The sequence below is a fragment of the Bubalus bubalis genome, chromosome 12, assembly GCF_019923935.1.
Source record: "Bubalus bubalis isolate 160015118507 breed Murrah chromosome 12, NDDB_SH_1, whole genome shotgun sequence".
NCBI classification, from domain to species: Eukaryota; Metazoa; Chordata; class Mammalia; order Artiodactyla; family Bovidae; genus Bubalus; species Bubalus bubalis.
Genome location: NC_059168.1, coordinates 59777487 through 59798755, shown reverse-complemented (window position 1 = coordinate 59798755; position 21269 = coordinate 59777487). Strand labels below are relative to the sequence as shown.

Genomic DNA, 21269 nt, shown 5'->3' with positions numbered 1-21269 from the left:
AAGCATGAGCCAAGGAACACATGCAGCCTCTAGAGGCTGGAAAAGGCCAGGAAACAGATTCTGCCTTAGAGTCTTCAGAAAGGAAAGCTGACACTTTGATCATAGTCCAGAGAGACCATTTTAGATTTCTCTCCAGAACTGTAAGAAAACAAATTTGTGTTGTCACTAAATGTATGGTAATTTGTAATAACAGCAATAGGAAGCTAACAGTGTCTCACCAGAAGGCAGTGTAAGTTTGAGTTTTGTTTGAAGGACAATTGTTTTTTTGCATTTTAATCAAGTATTTAAAGAATGTGAAATATTTAAAAGAAAAAAAATCTGAAAAAGTAACCACATAATAATAGTAATAGTTAACATCAATTGAACACTAACTATATACCAGACGTTGTGATTTACATAATTTCATTTAAAGCTATGATGTAGAACTATAATCTGTTTATTAGCTAACAAAGCAAATATAAAAAAGGTGAAGAATTTAACTTTAATAAGCAAAGAAATTAGCTGAATTCTCCTGTGGTGAGGTGCAGAATACCATCCTCTCAAATCAAGCAGGGAAAACTTGAAGGTAGTTACTGTAAAAACTGGTTCCCCATTGGCTCAGCAGTAAAGAATCCACTTACAATGCAGGAGCTGCAGGAGATGCGAGTTGAATCCCTGATCAGGAAGATCCCCTGGAGGAGGGCATGGCAACCCACCCCAGTATTCTTTCCTGGAGAATCCCATGGACAGAGGAGCCTGGTGGGGTGCAATCCATAGGGTCTCAAAGAGTCAAACACCACTGAAGCAATTTAGCACACGCTAAAAATTAGGCAAAAGTGAATTTTGAATTCATAACCCCAACCTTGTCTTTGACTGAATACCTGACATCATATTACCAGTCCCAAACTACATCTGTTCCCCTCCATAAAAATGTCATTGGATAATAACTGCAGTCCCACATAATATACACATGATGAAGCTAAAGGCAAAGAAGAAAAGGAAAGATATACACATTTGAATTCAGAGTTCCAAAGAATAGCAAGGAGATAAGAAAGCCTTCCTTAATGATCAATGCAAAGAAATAGAGGTAAACAATAGAATGGGAAAGACTAGAGATCTTTTCAAGAAAATTAGAGATACCAAGGGAACATTTCATGCAAAGATGGGCACAGTAAAGGACAGAAATGGTATGGACCCAACAGAAGCAGAAGATATTAAGAAGAAGTGGCAAGAATACACAGAAGAACTGTAAAAAAAAGATCTTCATGACCCAGATAATCACGATGGTGTGATCATTCACCTATAGCCAGACATCCTGGAATGTGAAGTCAAGTGGGCCTTAGGAAGCATCACTACAAACAAAGCTAGGGGAGGTGATGGCGTTCCAGTTGAGCTATTTCAAATCCTGAAAGATGATGCTGGGAAAGTGCTGCACTCAGTATGCCAGCAAATGTGGAAAACTCAGCAGTGGCCACGGGACTGGAAAAGGTCAGTTTTCATTCCAATCCCAAAGAAAGGCAGTGCCAAACTACTGCACCATTGCACTCATCTCACACACTAGTAAAGTAATGCTCAAAATTCTCCAAGCCAGGCTTTAACAGTATGTGAACCGTGAACTTCCAAATGTTCAAGCTGGATTTAGAAAAGGCAGAGGAACCAGAGATCAAATTGCCAACATCCACTGGATCATCAAAAAAGCAAAAGAATTCCAGAAAAACATCTGCTTTATTGACTATGCCAAAGCCTTTGACTGTGTGGATCACAATGAACTGTGGAAAATTCTTTAAGAGACAGGAATACCAGACCACCTGACCTGCCTCCTGAGAAATCTGTATACAGGTCAAGAAGCAATAGTTAGAACTGAACATGGAACAACAGACTTGTTCCAAATCGGGAAAGGAGTTCATCAAGGCTGTATATTGTCACCCTGCTTATTTAACTTATATGCAGAGTACATCATGAGAAATGCTGGGCTGGATGAAGCACAAGCTGGAATCAAGATTTCTGGGAGAAATATCAATAACCTCATATATGCAGATGATACCACGCTTATGGCAGAAAATGAAGAACTAAAGAGCCTCTTGATGAAAGGGACGAGTGAAAAAGCTGGCTTAAAACTCAACATTCATAAAACTAATCATGGCATCAGGTCCCATCACTTTATGGCAAATAAATGGGAAAACAGTGACAGACTTTATCTTTTTGGGCTCCAAAATCACTGCAGATGGTGACTGCAGCCATGAAATTAAAACATGCTTGCTCCTTGGAAGAAAAGCTATGACCAATATAGACAGCATATTAAAAGGCAGAGACTTTACTCTGTCTAGTCAAAGCTATGGTTTTTACAGTAGTTGTGTATGGATGTGAGGGCTGGACCATAAAGAAAGCTGAGCACCAAAGAACTGATGATTTTGAACTGTGGTGTTGGAGAAGACTCTTGAGAGTCCCTTGGACAGCAAGGAGATCCAACCAGTCCATCCTAAAGGAAATCAGTCTTGAATATTCACTGGAAGGACTGATGTTGAAGCTGAAACTCGTGTACTTTGGCTACCTGATGTGAAGAACTGACTCATTGGAAAAGACCCTGATGCTGGGAAAGATTGAAGGCAGGAGGAGAAGGGGACCACAGAGGATGAGACGGTTGGATGGCATCACTGACTCAATGGAGATGAGTTTGAGCAAGCTCCAGGAGTTGGTGGTGGACAGGGAAGCCTAGTGTGCTACAGTCCCTGGGGTCCAAGACAGTCAGACACGACTGAGGGACTGAACTGAACTGAACTGATAATATAGATTGAATGATATATTTACAAGGTATATTAACAGATTTTTTTTAACTCACTGTGCTGTTTGTGTATGTGTTCTTTGTTTTTAAGATATTTGAGATGTTTTAAAGAATCTTGCAAGTTGTATTAAAAGTTGACATTTTAAAGTAATTTTTCATTGAAATACTTAGGATTTGACCAACTAAGGATACAGTGAATATTTTTACACTTGTGAATTTGATTTAATATATAGGTTTGATTTTTATGCTGCCTAGATGCCTGAGAGACTATGACTTACTAGATTTACAATAACACATTTGTTGAGTGCTTATTACTTAGCAGGACTGTATTAAGTGCTTTGCATGGACTAACTCAGGTAAAGCTCATAACAACCCTATGAGTTGGTATTATTGCTACTCCCCTTTCAGATGATAAAACAGAGGCACAAAGAGTTATGTGGCTTAACCAAGATCACACAGCCAGTTATTAGCACAGCAACCTAACCATTGCCCCCCTCAGTGCTCAGGAAAACTCATAGAGATACTCTGTAAGTGCTCAGGACTGGGCTGAGAATGGGTTGAGACGATTTACAGAGTGTAAATCTGCCTTGTTAGGAGTGTGAAGTACCTGAGGCAATAAGGTACAGCAATACGTGAATTTGACATATTTAAGGGAACTTAATAAATGAGATTTATAAACTGTGTAAATGTGCAAGAGAATTTGATTTGTTAGATTTGCATGCTTTGTGATGTTAATATGTAATGCCTAAGAAAATTCTATCCCATTGATAAATGCATTTAAATCAAAGTTTAATACATCAAATTAATATGCTTACTGGGCATTAATCAAAGAACAGTGAAAGTGTTTTATTTTAACATGAAATTGACAGATTTATAAATGAATTTGAAATTTTTGTTTAAATACTTAATAATGACTAGATTTAAATTTTACAACTCAAGTAAATATCATTTAAAACACAAGAAATTTGTAGAGAACAAACATATGAATACCAAGGAGGAAAAGGATGAGATGGGATGAATTGGGAGATTGGGATTGACATGTATACACTATTGATACTATGCATAAAATAGATAACTAATGAGAACCTACTGTGTAGCACAGGAAGCTGTGCTCAGTGCTTTCTGTTGACCTAAATGAGAAGGAAACCCAAAAAAAGAGGGGATATATGTAAACATATAGCTAATTCACTTTGCTGTACAGAAGAAACTAACACAACATTGTAAAGTAACTATACTCCAATAAAAAGTAAATTAATTTGAAAAAAATAAAACAAGCAACTTTATGGGTTGCATGCACAAAGAATCCCCTCTGACATTTAAAATCTCAACTGATAATTGATATAATTGTAGTCCTGTTTTGCAAAAGGGGAAACTGGGGGGAAGAGAAATAACTTCCCAAGGTAACCAAACTGGGAACTGATAGATGCTGCATTCCAGCCCAGGTGACACCAACCTACCAAAGCCAGCATACTAACCACTTTCCTATACCACCGCCAGGTTCTGGAGATTCCATTTCTATAGAATACAGTGTCGGTTGTTAATATATAACCTGGAGGAGTATACAACGTACAACAACACTGATCTTTCCTGGAATGGGAATTATGGAGGGCTGTTATTTCTGTAACATTTAAGATTTGAGTAAAAGGAGTTTTCCCCCTTCAACCCCATTTTCCAGCTAATTTCGTTGCCGATATTTTAAAATTAAGAGAATTCTGCACCACTCAACCAGCATTTTGTAGTAATTTATTAATATCTATCTCTTAAGCTTTTTTTTTGTTTGTTTTAAACATTCTTACTTATGCTCAGATGGTTATAATTCCTGGGTGAAACCTTTTATGCCCTCATCCCCATATGTCCCATAGAATCAGTCACTTCTTCAATGATGCTACTTTTGGATCTAGTATATGCTTTTATTAATTGTATGACACTGAATTATAGTTGTTTTTCTATTCAGTTATCTTCCCTATTAGAGTATCTGTGTTATATATGACTTTCCCCAGGGTCCAGCACAGAATTTGGCTGGTTAAACCAAACATATTTTGCAGCTATGGAAGCTTAAGTATGTTTGGCTTAGGTAAGTATTACAGCTTTTCCTTTCTCTAAGAAGCTTACTTTCTTTTTGTCTTTTAACTCTTTGGTCTAGCACTGGAGTAGATGACACAATCAAGAGTCAAGTAGAACCCAAAGTGGAGGAATTCAGTTAAGTTATTGCAAAACTAGGAAAACTGAGTTCTCCGAAAACGAGTCATTTGCAAGGAGTTGAGAGTGGAGCTATGTCACATATTAACAACTGGGAGGAAGGGAGAATCTTCTTTTGTTTCCCCTGAAGTGCTCTGTGCTCAGTTGCTCGCAGAGTAGCTAGGGCGCCACACCTGGTGTTTTTAAGGGTCCGGTTTTCTACTTTAAAAATAGAAGAAAAAGCAGTTAATCCCGTAATCAATAGAATAGTTTTAGATAGTTGTGGGCCAGAAACACGTCAGTTACTTATCATGACCCCAGTACAGCAGCATTTTATCCTAGATTGCGTCTATAGTGGGAATCTCTGGGCATCATAACGTTCTGAATGGTGTAGCCCTGCAGACTACCTAACTCCCTGCCTGGGGTGGGGGGCGGTGACACTGGAGCTGCCCCCCCTTCCCCGCCCCCCAGCCGCCCCCGCCTCCCCGCCTCTTCCCTCCAAGACTGCGACCAGAGCGGGAAACGGAAAATGAAAACAGAAACTGCTCAGATTGCCTGCTCTCAGGCTGACGACCTGCGCTGGTCACGTAGGCTGTAAGAGAGGATGGGACGAGCCGCGACATCGCGGCTGGCGACCCTGTTAAGAGTTTGCCTTCTCCACTAGGGGGGAGTAGGTGGGAGGGGTGCGGGGGGGAGAGGATGTGCCCTCCTTTCCTACCGCGGACGGACAAGTGCAGCCCGACCGCCCACTTGGAGGAGTCTCTGCTGCCCCGCCCCTCCTCTCTCGCTCTCTCCCATGAGTCTCCGCCCCATGAAGCCCCGCCCTCCTTCCATCCCTAAGGCCACGCCTCCTGGGACCCCAAGCCCCTGAGGTTCCACTAGGCTGGGTCAGCCTCAAAGGAGTTTCGTTTTCCTCTCCTGCTCTTCCTCCTCTTTCTAGTCCCTCCTCCTTCTCCGCGCTGCCTTGGGTCTTAGCATCCAGAAGTCCTGGCAGAGACTGGGCCGAGGCGAGGCCAGGGTGCTTTCTGCCTAGGGCTCTGGCCAGGCCTGGGGATCCCGCCGTGGCAGAAGGCCTTGAGGCTGAGTCTTCTTTCAGGAGCTTCTCTGCAGTGAGACCCTGTTGGGGAGGGTGTATCCTGAAGATCTTCTTGTGCTTTTCTTCCTCCTGGCTCACCGGTCCCAAGCCTCACAAGTGAAAGTGATAGGAAGGGGAGTAGGTGGATTGTTGAAAGGTGAAGAATGCAACTGAGTTACAAAGTGACTGGCCAAAGACAAATCGCGGGCAAGGACACGAGAGTACTAAATTCGGGGCGTCGAATTTATTGTTAAAGAAAATACCAATGGCTAGAATCACCATCAAAGTATCACTAATTTCAAACTACCTTCTAATTAATTACAGTTCACAGGATGTCTGTTAACTATAGGAGATGCCTGACCTAATGTTTGCAAATGAAGTGCAGATGGCAATATTTAGAGAAATAAAGGCACGAAAATAGGGTCTTGGTGCTTCCAGAGTTCCCACCAGGTATCTGAAAAATAGTAGAGTATCTATCTGAAGCCTCTCAGTTGTGTCCGACTCTTTGTGACCCCATGGACTGTGTAGCTCACCAGGCTTCTCTGTCCATGGAATTTTCCAGGCAGGAATACTGGTGTGGGTTGCCGTTTCCTCCTCCAGAGGATATTCCTGACCCAGGAATCGAACCCAGGTCTCCTGCATTGCAGACAGACACTCTTTACCCTCTGAGCCACCAGGGAAGCCTAAAAGATCTATTCAATGAATGTATATCGACAACATTATCAAGAATGATTTAAAGTCTGCCTTCTGGATTTCTTCGTGTCTGACAGCAGATTGTAGTCAGGGAAAGTTATTCACTGGCTGGTGTAAACCCTTGTGATTCAAGTAAAGTCAGATGACTGAGCACATACAGTTGTTTGCATGTGTTCTCAGACACGGAAGAAGGTTGCTTTCACACTTGTAAGGAGTTTAAAGGGGGGTCGGGAAGGCTTCAAGTGCTTAGCATTGTACTTGAACAATTATAGAAGCCATCACTTGACTTGTGTGAATTTTCGCCTAAGGAGATATGTAGTTGTGAGACATACTTTGTCACCACATAGTCCTAGTGAAACTTTGTCCTTTAGAGATTGTTTAGCAGTGGTTGGTAGCAGAGTGAAAGGTACACACAATTATATATGTCTGTCATTGCTGACCAGGACATACTGAAAATTCTGAGTGGTCAAACGAGATACAAGTTCAGAGTGTTTCTCCAGTGTTTCTTCTACCTCTGACAAAGAATAAGTGAATATGGTTAACAGTCAGAAGTGAGGAAGAAATGAATTCATAAATGTCTATTTTGAAGACCCCGGATAGAAATTTATAAATATGAACTTTAAAAAAAAATCTTACCTAAAAACAAGAAAAAAAAAGATTTAAAAAAAAAATTAAAGGAAGAAGAAAAAACAAATAAAAATCCTACCTAGTAGTAAAAGGTGAATTAAGAATAGGCTGTATGCCAGACACTAGCTCATTATTTCAGAGAACTTTCACAACTCTGAAATTACCACTATCCTCATTTCACAGAGAGAAGAATCTAGGCTTTGAGAAGTTAAGGTGACCTGCTCATGGTCACATGGCTAGTAAGTAACCAGTTTAAGAATGAACTCAGGTTTAATTTGTCTCCAAATTGAAAAATCATGCAGAATGCATCAATAACCTCAGATACACAGATGACACCACCCTTATGGCAGAAAGCAAAGAAGAACTAAAGAGCCTCTTGATGAAAGTGAAAGGGGAGAGTGAAAAAGTTGGCTTAAAACTCAACATTCAGAAAACTAAGATCATGGCATCTGGTCCCATCACTTCATAGCAAATACATGGGGAAACAGTAGAAACAGTGGCAAACTTTATTTTGGGGGGCTCCAAAATCACTGCAGATGGTGACTGCAGCCATGAAATTAAAAGGCACTTGCTTCTTGGAAGGAAAGCTATGATCAATCTAGCCAGCATATTAAAAAGCAGAGACATTACTTTGCCAACAAAGATCCATCTAGTCAAAGCTATGATTTTTTCAGTAGTCATGTATGGATGTGAGAGTTGGACTATAAAGAAAGCTGAGAGCCAAAGAATTGATGCTTTTGAACTGTGGTGTTGGAGAAGACTCTTGAGAGTCCCTTGGACTGCAAGGAGATCCAACCAGTCTATCCTAAAGGAAATCAGTCCTGAATATTCATTGGAAGGACTGATGCTGAAGCTTAAATTCCAATACTTTGGCCACCTGATGCAAAGAACTGACTCACTAGAAAAGACCCTGATGCTTGGAAAGATTGAAGGTGGGAGGAGAAGGGGACGACAGAGGATGAGATGGTTGGATGGCATCACCAACTCAATGGACATGAGTTTGAATAAGCTCCAAGAGTTGGTGATGGACAGGGAAGCCTGGAGTGCTGCAGTCCATGGGTTTGCAAAGAGCTGGACATGACTGGGTGATTGAACTGAACTAGAATATAAGCTCCATGAGGGCAGGGACTCTGTTCATTACTTAATCCCCAGAGTCTAGGTCAGCATTTGGTACATTTTGTTGTTGTTCATTTGCTAAGTCATGTCCCATGGACTGCAGCACACCAGGTTCCTCTGTCCTTTAGTATCTTCCGGAATTTGCTCAAGTTCATGTCCATTGCATCAGTAATGCTATCTAACCATCTCATCCTCTGCCGCCCCCTTCTCCTTTTGTCTTCAGTCTTTCCCAACATTAGGGTCTTTTCCAACAAATTGGCTATTCACATCAGGTAGCCAAAGTATTAGAGCTTCAGCTTCAGTATCAGTCCTTCCAAAGAAGATTCGGGGTTGATTTCCTTTAGGATTGACTGGTTTGATCTCCTTGCAGTCTCAAGAGTCTTCTCAAGTAGATGCTCAATAAATATTTGGCAAATGAATGAATTAAGATAATAGAGGAAATTGAACACTAGATTTTCCTTAGTGATTGCCAAGTAGAAAGCTATAAGTAGGAATAATATGAAGGAAAAATCATACTGACAGGCACTGAATGTGCTCCAAGGGAGTCTACTGCTGGCTGTGTATCAGAGTCCTGTTCCTGCTGAAGATCTGGAATCACAGCCTGATAATATCTTTAAAAGAAGTAAGACAATGTACAGAAGTAAGATACTTTTGTGAGAAAAGTATCTGTATTCCTGTTTTTAATAAGTATTTATATGGAATTAAAAGTAGAAAGGGATGGAGAGGAAGTTCATTTTGGGATCATTTGGGGTGATGGTTATGGCCATGATGTGACATGAATTTTGGTCATTTTTTCTGAGTAGCTTTGATTCCTTACTAAAGAGTGTAAAAGCAAGTTTGGCCTGGTTTAGCCAAATTTTCTGAAGCTATAGTAAGCTGCCCACTTCATAACCTACTTTCACTAATTTCTAGACAGGTAGATGTCTATTGCTGGTGATTCTTGGATTTAGGATATTTATTCCAGCTCAGAACTATTGGATTACCCCACAGCCTTAATATTCGTATTTAACCATGTAGTAAATGTCATAGAACCTGTGCAGAGTAGATTCAGAGCCAACCTGGTTCTCTCTCAGCTTAGGAGTGTGGATGACACAGGTGGTTCAGCAGTATCTCTGTTTGGAAAGAGGAATTTAATCCTGTCCTTACTAGATTACGCAACTGTCCTTAACCTTCAGTCGTCCATTACTGATCAGGTAAAGTCTGAACTCCTCCAGCATCAGGCTTGGCTGTACCTGGCGTACCTATGCTTGGTAGAATTCAGTGCATGTGTGCATGCTCAGTCTCTTCAGTTGTGTTTGACTCTTTGCAACCCTATGGACTGTAGGCTCCTCTATCCATAGGATTCTCCAGGCAAGGATACTGGAGTGAGTTGCCATTTCCTTCTCCACAGGATCTTCCCAACCCAGGGATCGAACCTGTGTCTCCTGTGTCTTCTGCATTGTAGGTGGGTTCTTTACCCATGGAGCCATTGGGGGAATCCCCTCTGGGGAGTGCATGAACAAATATATATGATAAGGTCTTGGCATTCAAAGAGCTTATTGTCTAATACAATATTTCCTAAAGTGTATTCTTCAGAAGTCCTACAAGATTCAACTCAAAAATAATGTTCTATGCTCCAAGACATGAGGGAGACACATTCATTCTGTAGGTGATTCAAAATTCTCATTGGCATATTAATTGCTCCAAGAAGTACCACTATGGAGAAACCCAGTGTTTACCCCAAAGTTTTCCCAAAAGTATTTTACCACAGGACTCTTTCAACATCTGTTAACAACCCAAAGAACTTCTGTTCCATGGAACACATTTTAGGAAACAGTGGTCTAGATAAGACGTATACCCAGGCTTCCCTGGCGGCTCATTGGTAAAGAATCTGCCAGCCAAGCAGGAGACAGGGTTTGATCCCTGGGCCTGGAAGATCCTGCATGCCACTGAGCAACTAAGCTCATGCCCCACAAGTACTGAGCCTATGCTCTAGGGCCCAAGAACCACAAACACGGCGCCCGTGTGCTGTAACTGCCGAAGCCAGTGCACCCTAGAGCCCATGCTCCACAACAAGAAAACTACTGCAATGAGAAGCCTGCACGTTGTAGCTTGAGAATAGCCCCGCTTGCTGCAACTAGAGAAAAGCCTGCATAGCAACAAAGACCCAACACATTCAAAAACAAATAAATTTATTTTTTAAAAAAACATACACTTGGGTATATGGCATAGCACAAGTTAGAATGTCATATTTAAGAGCAAGTCCTTAAAACATGAGTAGAAAGGGGTGGAGGAAAGAATGGAAGAAAGGCAGAGAAGGAAACATAAATGAAGCATTTCAAGAAATAGAAAAGCAGAAGAGGTGAAGATAACAAGAGTTAAACTAAATAAAGAGCTGCCAACAATGTCAAGTGCTGCAGAGAGATCAAAGAAACCAAGAAATGGCACTTGGGTTCACAGCATTGAAATCAGTGTCAACTTTCAGAACAATTCCAGGACAATGATGGAAGCAGATAAGAAGGAAATAATGAGTAAGTAGAATAAGTATGTGACCTCCAAGGAAGCAAGGATTTTTGTCTCTTTTATTTACTGATCTTTCCCCTCATGTAGAACCATGCCTGGTGTATGAAAGCTCTCCATAAATATTAATTAAAAAAGTGAATAAATTAATGCATGCATAAGGGTGGTTACAAAAGAAAGGTCAGGTCAGTGGGGGTAATAAAGGAGAGACTAAAATAATGGTATAGTTGAGGAAAGGGGAAACTTAACATACTTTTAGGTATAGAACTCCAGTGGAAATCAAAAGTGCAAAAATAGTGGAAACTGGTGGAACACTTACATAACTGGCAATTATGAGGATGAGAATAGAGTCATAGATAAAATGGAAGCAGGTCCCACTTAGCATATAAAATAAACTCATTCACAACTCTCTTCAAAAAAGTTACTCCTCATTATTGGATTCATATTCCCATGCTGCTGCTGCTAAGTTGCTGCAGTCGTGTCTGACCCTGTGCGACTCCATGGACTGCAGCCTACTAGGCTCCTCCATCCCTGGGATTCTCCATGCAAGAACACTGGAGTGGGTTGCCATTTCCTTTTCCAGTGCATGAAAGTGAAAAGTGAAAGTGAAGTCGCTCAGTCATGTCTGACTCTTAGAGACCCCATGGACCGCAGCCTACCAGGCTCCTCCGCCCTTGGGATTTTCCAGGCAAGAGTACTGGAGTGGGGTGCCATTGCCTTCTCCTAAGCCTACAGCACCCGGTATTCCCAGGTGGTCTCCCATCCAAGTACTAAGCAGGCCCGACCCTGCTTATCTTCCGAGATCAGGTGGGATCGGTCGCCTTCAGGCTGATTACTGTATGTAAATCCACTCAAGCACCCAAGCTAGAAATTCCAGTCTTCTTTATTACCTCCTCGTCTTCCATCTCCTTTCCTGCTTGTGTGTATGCTCATTCACTCAGTCATGTTCAACTTTTTGTGGCCCCATGGACCATAGCCCACCAGGCTCTTCTGTCCATGGGATTTCCCAGGCAAGAACACTGGAGTGGGTATTTTCCCCACCCAGGGATCGAACCTTCATCTCTTGCGTCTCCTGCATTGGCAGACAGATTCTTTACTATAGTGCCACCCAGGAAGTCCTAAATGGATACAAAGTCCTCAGTTCCACTCTTGTAATACTCCATAGATCCATTTCCATTTTTCATCCCCACTGGCACTACCCTAGGTAAGGTGTTCATCATTTTCTTACCTGTAATGTTTTAATGATTTTCTAACTATACTCTGAATTTATTAGCTTTTTGCTCTCAGTCCTTTCTCCATAATCCCACCAGAACTGTGGTCTTAAAGCCTAGGTATGATCATACCGTTTTTCTCTTCAAAAGAGCAGAAATGCATCATTCCTATTTATTACATGTCTTCATTTATTCAGTGCTTTATATGGCTAGGTACAGGAGATGCACTGGTGAGTTATGATAAAGGAAGCGTTTCAAATCAGGGGGGTGGAATCAAATGGCCAAAACAAAACAATGCTCAAGAAAGAAATGTTTGTTTTTTTTTTCCCCTACGAGATTGGCAATAACCAATGTTGGCAAATCTGTGAGAAAACAAGCGACTGCATCCATTACTGTTGCAAGTATTCACAGATACAGACTTCAGAGGACAACTTAGCAATACTTGTCAAGACTTTAATAGTACCCATTTGCCCTAACAATGGTTCTCTCTGGGGCTGTGGAATTATGAGTGGCTAACTTTCTATTTTTCACAGTGTTGTTCACTACTTTTCACAGATTTAATATTTATAATGATTTATTTTTATTTTTCAATTTGAAAAAGTGAAGACCCCAAAATGGGGGGAAAAATTATCTTTTCCTGATAGATTCACTTTTAGGTTAACATTCAAGACTGCTCAAAATGAGTCCCTAGCTCAGTTTCAGCCCCACCTTCTACATTTCCATTCACCCAGGTAGTGCTTTTCACTCCTCTCTGCCTCTGATGTTCCTCTAACTGTAATGCTTCCTCTGCCTCCCACCTCTTCTTTTAATCAGAACAGTACTCATCTTCCTAGAACTCAGGATCATCTCCACGTCTGTGTGAAGCTTGTCCTCCCATCTGGTTTACATTGCGCCTCCCCGATGCTAAGGGGGATTTTGTTTATACTTCTAGCAGGGCGTAGTTGCCGTACGTTGTTGTTACTTGTTTCTGGTGTCTGCCTTGCCATCGTTTATTCTCAACTTCATCTGTTTTTTCTGTGAAATAAATGTTCATTTCAAAATATTTATTGAGAGTCTTGTATGTTCCATACCTAAATCCACACTTAAATTACATATTTCTTGAAGATACACAGCTCAGCCATGTGAACAATTACCTCCAAGTCACAAAATGTTATTTTGTATTAATTTGTATTTGAAGAGAGTGCAAGAATTAATTAAACATGTCTATGGATGCCTGGTGTTTATTCATTGACAATGAGCCGGAATTATTACCTCACTTTAAGCCTTTCTCTGGTGATTTGTTTACAGAGTTGTGCTAAATAGCTGAATTGTTGTCATGACCCTTTGCCTAGATCTTTTCAAAACAGTCGTTAGACTTGAGTTTTACATAACAAAAACATGCACATAAAATCTCATAACCAGAAGAGATACTGAAAACAATTCTTAGAATTTTAAGCTTGTACATGCTTTAAGTTTGGGCTTACAGTGATGGGCATACCCCATGATTTCGTAACTCAACAATAATTATATCTGACCACTTGTAAGTGCTGAAGTATGTATGGTTGCCAAACCATGATTATGTGTAAAATAAACTGATTACCTTAAATGAACTTGATAATAGGGCTCCTTGCAGTAAATCAAAGAATTTACCACTTTTTGCTGTTTTGGTGACTACATAGTTTCAGGTCCCCAAGGGGGAGTAGCTCTTAAAGCTAAAGTGGCAGCCCCATTATCATTTGTAAATTTCCACTAACAAGCCAGCCTGGCAGTGGCTGCTGGCTGGGAGGGCTGTGACCTTTCTAACAGCATAGTATTCGTCATTGTTTTGTTTATAAGCATCTATATATGCCATGGAAGTTCTGGGGAGAGAGTTTCAGAAAAAGAAAACTGAAACTAAAAAGGAAATCGAAAGCTAAAAGCCAGAAACTACTTCTTCAGCCCTTTCTTTGTGATCTCAGGACTTCAGGGACCTTGAAAGATTGATTTCGTCTCACTCAAGTTTCTTATAAAATTAGCTTTGGCTCATGCATCTGTAACACAGTAGTTAATTTTACAAGATAAGCAGTACAGGGGAAATGTATCTGAGGGGAAAATCCAGTGCTGGAAGCTCAAGAGACACTTATAAGGTCACAGAACAAAGCTGCTAAATGAAGTGGTCCTACTAGAGACCTGCAAATAGCAACACTGCTTCAGGTTAATTTCAGTGTATCTTTCATCACATTTCACTTTTCTTCTCAGCCAGCATTAACCACAGGTGGGCCTTACTCAGATCTATTCTGTGAGAGCCATTGGAATCCCTCAGCTGAAGAGCAACTGTGATTTAAGCCGTGAAATTTGAACATTGTATGTTAGCATCTACTTCTCTGTAATGGCTCTGGAGACTGTAGTTGCCACAGCAATGCCTGTATTAACCAGTTCTTCTGTTCACAGCTACTTATGCCATTCCTAGAGACCGAATGTGCTTTCAGATAAGCACCATGGACTATCTGAGCAGGAAGGGAAATTACAGTCTTTTAAATTCAATCTATCGCTTTATAGGAGAGTTCCCTGAGGCTCAGAAAGATGAAGCAGGTTCTTTAGGAGCAGAGCTGAAATTAGAACCAGGTGTCTCAACTAATCTAGATTCCTAATCTAGAGTTCTTTATACTCACAGTGACTCAACGCCAGAATAATTTCTCACTTTTATAGTCAGAGAAAGTTTCTATGAATTAATTAATCTTTTTATTTGGATATGTTAATCTTTTAAAATATGCAGAAGACTCATTTAACTTCAGTATACATCAGTACTGGGAACATGCTTACAAAGAAACTTCCCTACGAAGCATCTTGGGGATGTCTTCTAAAACAGTTGAACAGACTGGCTTGTAAAACTGCTCAATGATCCACAAGCTACAAATTTTCAAGAGAACACTAACCAGAACTATTAAACTTCCACCTGATGATCAAAGTGTCGTGGTGATCAACTTACTTCAACAAAATTCCCTTCAAGTCAGTCAAATCATGAGGGTTTGTCTCTGTTGTGCTCCTAGTGCCTGCAGCAGCTCAGTAGAGTTCAGAGGGGCACAGACTTCCCATGGAATACACAGGGCTGCTTCTCCTCGCCTCCTCTTGATACTTTTCTCTAATACATGGACCTGGCATTTCCCAAGTGTGTACCTTAGAATGTTAACTTGGATTTGAAAAAAAATGGTTCCATGGTCAATTAAATTTAAGGAACATAGTTCACCTGGTTTCTTTTATTATGCTAATTCAATTATTCATTAAAAAATTTTTTTATCAGTACCTATGTGTCAGGCACCATTTTGGTGGCTTAGGATACGTGGGTGAACAAAGTCACATATCTGTGCTCTCGTGGAACTTATAGACAATACAATGAATGTAGCTTTCTCCTGTTGAATTAATTCTTAGGTTTGCTGTTGTTATCCGGTCGCTAAAGTTGTGTCTGATTCTTTGCAACCCCATGGACTATAGACCACCAGGCTCCTCTCTCCATTGTATTTCCCAGGCAAGAATACTGGAGTGGTTGCCATTTCCTTCTCCAGTGGATCTTCCAACAACCCGTACCTCCTGCATCATAGGCAGCTTCTTTACCGCTGAGCCACCAGGGAAGCCTAATTCTTAGGTGAATTCCCTCTTAAGAATTAATTCTTAAGTTAAATTACCAGGAATGGGACAATGAATTGCATAATTAATAATTTGCAATAATAATAAGCACTATGAAGAAAAAATCCAAAGTGCTATAGGAGGGTAAAAATAAGAGGATTTATTAGGAACTTGGTACCAGAATCTCTTGTGGAGGGTTGCTCACCTTGATGAGATTCTGAATCTGGCTTTGGGTAGGGAAAACTTGGTATGTTGAAATCCCCTCCTGATGCTTCCAGTCCCTTCCATTACCCTCTCTTTCTTTCATGAGAACCCTATACCATACCTCAGAGCTCCATTCCTGGGCAGAGAAAAACCCCACACAGCCAGGTACTGTGGCCTCAGGCTCTTCCTTCCTCTCTAGGAGTTCTAGATGAGCAACAAACCCCATTTGCCCTGAAAACAGAACCAAGAGATAGAAATTTAGCCAGGAGGAAGTGACTCAAGCCTCTCGCCATTAAAGACACTGACATTTCCTTTAAACTTGACAACTAAGTAAACTTTTTCTGAAATGTAAAATATACATATTTTTGTACCAAAAACCATGGAAGTATTCATGATCTTTGATTCAACAATCCCCTTCCCGGGAATTCAACTTGAGAATTAATTCAACAGAAGAATAAGACTACATACACCAAGTTGGTCATTGTAATGTTAAAAACAATAAAAAGGGGAGGGGAAGGAAATAATCTAAATATTCTACAGTTGGTAAACTGTGGAGCTGTGGTATATTAACTTAGAATTATTAACTTGCGGCCATTCTGTCAGCTGTGGAGAAATATGAAGTATTGACAACAAGTGAAAAGGCAGAATACAAAGTTGTACACTGAAGAATACAATCTATATAAAAATGGGTATGCAAAACACAAATGACAAGATTAAATGGAAAAATGGAATCAATTTGCTAGGATGGTAAGAAAGTAGGATAGAAATCCATCATAAACTGGATTAATCAAAAAGGAAAAAATTCATTGGCTCCAATAACCAAGCCTTAGGTAGTACAGAGATGGCAAGGGATATCTTGAAAGAGAGACACAAATTGCAGTCAGGACTTTGTCTGCTTCTGTCCTCACTTCTCTCTGCAGGGAGGTCTCTTTTCTCTCAGATTCTTTCCAAAATAAAATCTTCATCTCCCTAAAGAGGAGTTTAGGACTTCCCTGGTGGTACAGTGGATGAGAATCTGCCTGCCAGTGCAGGGGACATAGGTTTGATCCCTGATCTGGGAAGATCCCACATGTCACAGAGCAAATAAGCCCATGTGCCTCAACCACTGAACCCGTGTTCGGCAACTTCTGAAGCCTGTGCGCCTAGAGCCTGGAATCCACATCGAGAGAAGCTACCACAATGAGCAACCTGCACACCCCAAGTAGAGAGTAGCCCCACTCACTGCAACTAGCCTGAGGCAACAACAAAGACCCAGCACAGTCAAAAATATAAATAAATAAATAATTTTTTAATAAAGATGAGTTTAGATCCCTCTATATACAGACATAACATAGAGTCAAATTGTGCCCTCTAATACAGTAGCTGCTAGTCACAGGAAATTTAAAATTTGTTTCCTGGGACTTCTCTGGTGGTCCAGTGGCTAAGACTTCATGCTCCCAATTCAGGGGGCTTGGGTTCAATTCCTGGTCAGGGAACTAGATCCCACATGCTGCAACTGGAAAAAAAAAAAAAAAAAGATCCCACATGTTGCAACAAAGATAGAACACCCCACAAGCCACAACTAAGATCGAGTACAGCCAAATAAAAATAAATAAATATTGGAAAAATTAATAAAAAAAAATTTGTTTCTTCAGTCACACTAGTTACATTTCAAGTGCTCTGTAGCCATATGTGGGTATTGGCCACCACATTAAACTGCGGCAATACAAAACTTTCATCATAGTAGAAAGTTCTATTGAACATCACTGGTCTACACTGAATAGTTGTTTTCTTTTCCTCCATTCAATAAAAATCTATTTTACTCTCATGAATTTTGCTGCTCATTATTGTGACAGTGCTGGAAAGGGAGCCAAAAGTTTTAAAGGCTTGGGTGAAAGGGATTGCCCAGTATCCAAGTTTCTTCTTGGAAATCCAAGCAGTACAGGACAATCCTAAAATGGAATAAATACTTGTTGTCATTTCATACTGTTCCTGCCAGCTGGATCATCTGGTTGTAAGCAGGACGGAAGGCTCTGGGCTTCTGAAGTGAACTCTGCCCCTAGTTTCCCCCAGCCAGTGAGGCACAACTGCTCTTTTAAGCCTCAAACTGTCAAGATTTAGACATTCAATAACCAGACTTGTGTTCTTTGTGAAATACCTCTGGGACTCCCTTGGTGGTCCAGTGGTTAAAACTCGGCACTCTATGCAGGGGGCCTGGGTTCGATTCTGATCTGGGAACTAGATCCCACACGCTGCAGCTAAAGACCCCCCATGCCACAACAAAGAACAAAGATCACATGTGCTGCAAATAAGGCCTGGTGCAGCCAAATTAATCACTTTAGTCATTCATTCATTAAAATGCCTCCTACAATCTAGGCATTAACCCAAATGTAATGTCCCTTTCTTTATCATTTTTTTTTTACCTGTTATTATTATTGAAGTTTTTGAACATATACAAATGTAGCAGATTCATATAATGAATTCCCAAGTACTCACCAAGCAGTCTTAATAATGATCAAGTCAGAGCCTGTCTTGTTTCATTTATTTCACTACTCACTCTCTCCATCAGGATTAACTTGAAACAAACTCCAGACACCATATCATCTGTAAATATTTTCCTATGTATCTCTAAAAGATGATGTTTTTAAAAACTAATATTAACCACAATATCATTATAATGTCTAAAAAAATCCCCAACAATTCCTTAATATCTTCAAATACACAGTCATCCAAACAAGGTCCTTACAATGCATTGGTTGATGTATCCTTGAAGTCTTTAAATCTGTAAGTGCTCTTCCATCTCTCTTTTTGTTCCTCACAACTTTTTGTAGAGGAAATCAAGTCTTCTGTTCTGAAAAGTCTTCCAGAGCCTGGACTTTGTTCATTGCATACCCTTGGTAAATTTAACATGTTACTCTGTCCCCTTTACTTCCTGTAGTTGGGTAGTTGGACCTAGAGGCTTGTGGGACATTTAAAAAAAATAATTTTATTTATTTATTTATGGCTGTTCTTGGTCTTCATTGCTGTGAGGGCTTTTCTCTAGTTGTGGTACAAGGGCTTCTCACTGTGGTGGCTTCTCTCATTGTGGAGCACAGGATCTAGGCATGTGGGTTTCAGAAGTTGCGGCTCCCCGGCTCTAGAGCACAGGCTCAATAGTTGTGGTGCACGGGATTAGTTGCCCCGTGGCACATGGATCTTCCTGGATCAGGGACTGAATCTGTCTCCTCCTTTAGTAGGGAGATTCTTTACCACTGAGGCACCAGGAAAGCCCCAGAGATATTTTTAGATGTTGTATTGTATCCTTCTATTTAGTTGAAGTATCAGAGAATGATGCTAATAATTGCCTAGAACCATTAATTCATTTTAGGCTGTAAAACTGTAATATTCTATCATTTTCTTCTTACTAGTTGGAATATATGCATTAAAAAATTATATTACCTCTCATTAACCATTCAGTTATCCATAGGTAAAGGAAAGGCAGAATAAATGCTTAACTTTTTTTCTCTCTTTATTACCAGTTTTCAAAAGAGTGAACTGATTCCTTTCCATTGTCCAGGAAATTAACTGTGAGTTTTAATTTTTATTTTCTTAGTATCAGAAGAGGTAAACATATCTGATGTGTTTTAATCTATTGTAGTTATTTTTCTTACACAAGTTATTCCATCTTTAGCCATTGGGAAAATCTTCAAACTTGATTCTGGAGCCCTTTAGTCATGATCTCAGTGGTCTTTGATAATTTCTTGACTCTCTAGTATAACAATATGTACTATGTACTCACTTTCTAATCTGTTTGCTTTGATATTATCCCATATTCTCCTGCAAATACACCAGTCTCAGAACCTGAGATATTTCTTATATAAGAACAGAGAGAGGCAATCCTTATATCTTTAATACATTTTGAATAATTTATATTCATTTATTTACCTAACAAATAATTGTTGAGAAGTGGCAGTGCATTAGGCACTAAGGTAATTCTCAATCCAGCAGGAAAGACTGACAATAGAGGTTCTATAAATAGTTACATGTAAATATGCTCCAGTGAAAAGGATCGTGGAAGAAAAGGAGCGGGTGCGGTGACAGTATGTTAGGTCTAACATGTTAGGGAAGGCTTTCCTGAGCAAGTCAGTGAGAAGTGCAAATTCAAAGAGTAAGTAGGATGATGGAAGCAAAGGAGTAGAGACAGAGCAGGATGTGCAGAGTCCGCAGGTGGAAAATACTTATCACATTCAAGGAACTGAAAGGTCTGTGTGAGCAGGGCGGTGGTCAGGAAGAGAAGGTACACAGTGAAGATGGAAATGCATGACTGGAGGTCAAATCACACAGAGCCTTATGGGTCTCGTTCAGGACTTTAGGCTTTCTCCTAAAAGTGATAGGAAGCCACTGGAGTGTTTTAAGAGGGAAACAACACAATCAGATTTTTATATTTCAACTCTAGGTGTTGTGTGGAGAGTGAAGTGGTCAAAGCAAGAATGAAAATGGAAATTGGGGGTTATTACAGGTGAAAAATGACAGTGTCTTGGACCAAGATAGACAGTAGAAATAGAGGGAAGTAGACAGCTTCCAGAAATTTATGGACAACCAAAAAGCCAACTCCCCCCCTCAGTGGGAAAACAATGGAAGCATTCTTACTAGATGCAAGAGCAAGACAAGATGTCCACTGCCAACACACCTAATATTGTTCTAGATGTGTTAGTCAATGCATTGGGAGGGAGTTAGTGATGTTAAAACTGGAAAGGAGGAGTTATAAAGTATCACTGTTGGTAGATAAGATCATGTATCTGGAAACCCCAAGAGTATCAAATGACAAATCCATGAGAAATAAAATAAGAATGCAATTAATGCATACAAATTAATAGCTTTTTTGTACACAAATAGCAATCAATTAGGTATAGTGGGAAAAACACTATTTATAGGGGCAATGAAAACAGATAAATTCCCAAGAACAAATTTACTAAGAAATACCCAAGATCTATATGATGAAAAGTTTAAAATGTTCCTCAAGGACACAAAAGAAGACTTAAGAAATGGAAAGGACAATGGTGTTCTTAGATAGGAAGTCAGAGGACTCAATCACAAGGTATCAATCCTCTCTACATTAATCTCTGCATTTAGAAACAAGTACATCTTTGATCACATTGGCAAACATAGTTTGGGTCAACTCAATATGTGAAAACAGAAGCCACAAGGTAGTGAGAGGCTGAAATGCAAAAGAGAAGTAGATAACATTAACTGAGTGTCTTTTTTATGGGAGTACACATGGCACATCACGTGCAAAGGTCTGGGGCTCCAAATACCTGTAGCGTTCAAGAACAGAAAGACCTTCACAATGTGGACTGAGGGAGAA

General features: G+C 40.2%; 1 pseudogene; it reads right to left on the bottom strand.

Moving 5' to 3' along the window:
- Window positions 1-11675: 11675 nt before the first annotated feature.
- Window positions 11676-11792, bottom strand: LOC112578242 (annotated as a pseudogene).
- Between the last annotated feature and the right edge of the window lie 9477 nt (window positions 11793-21269).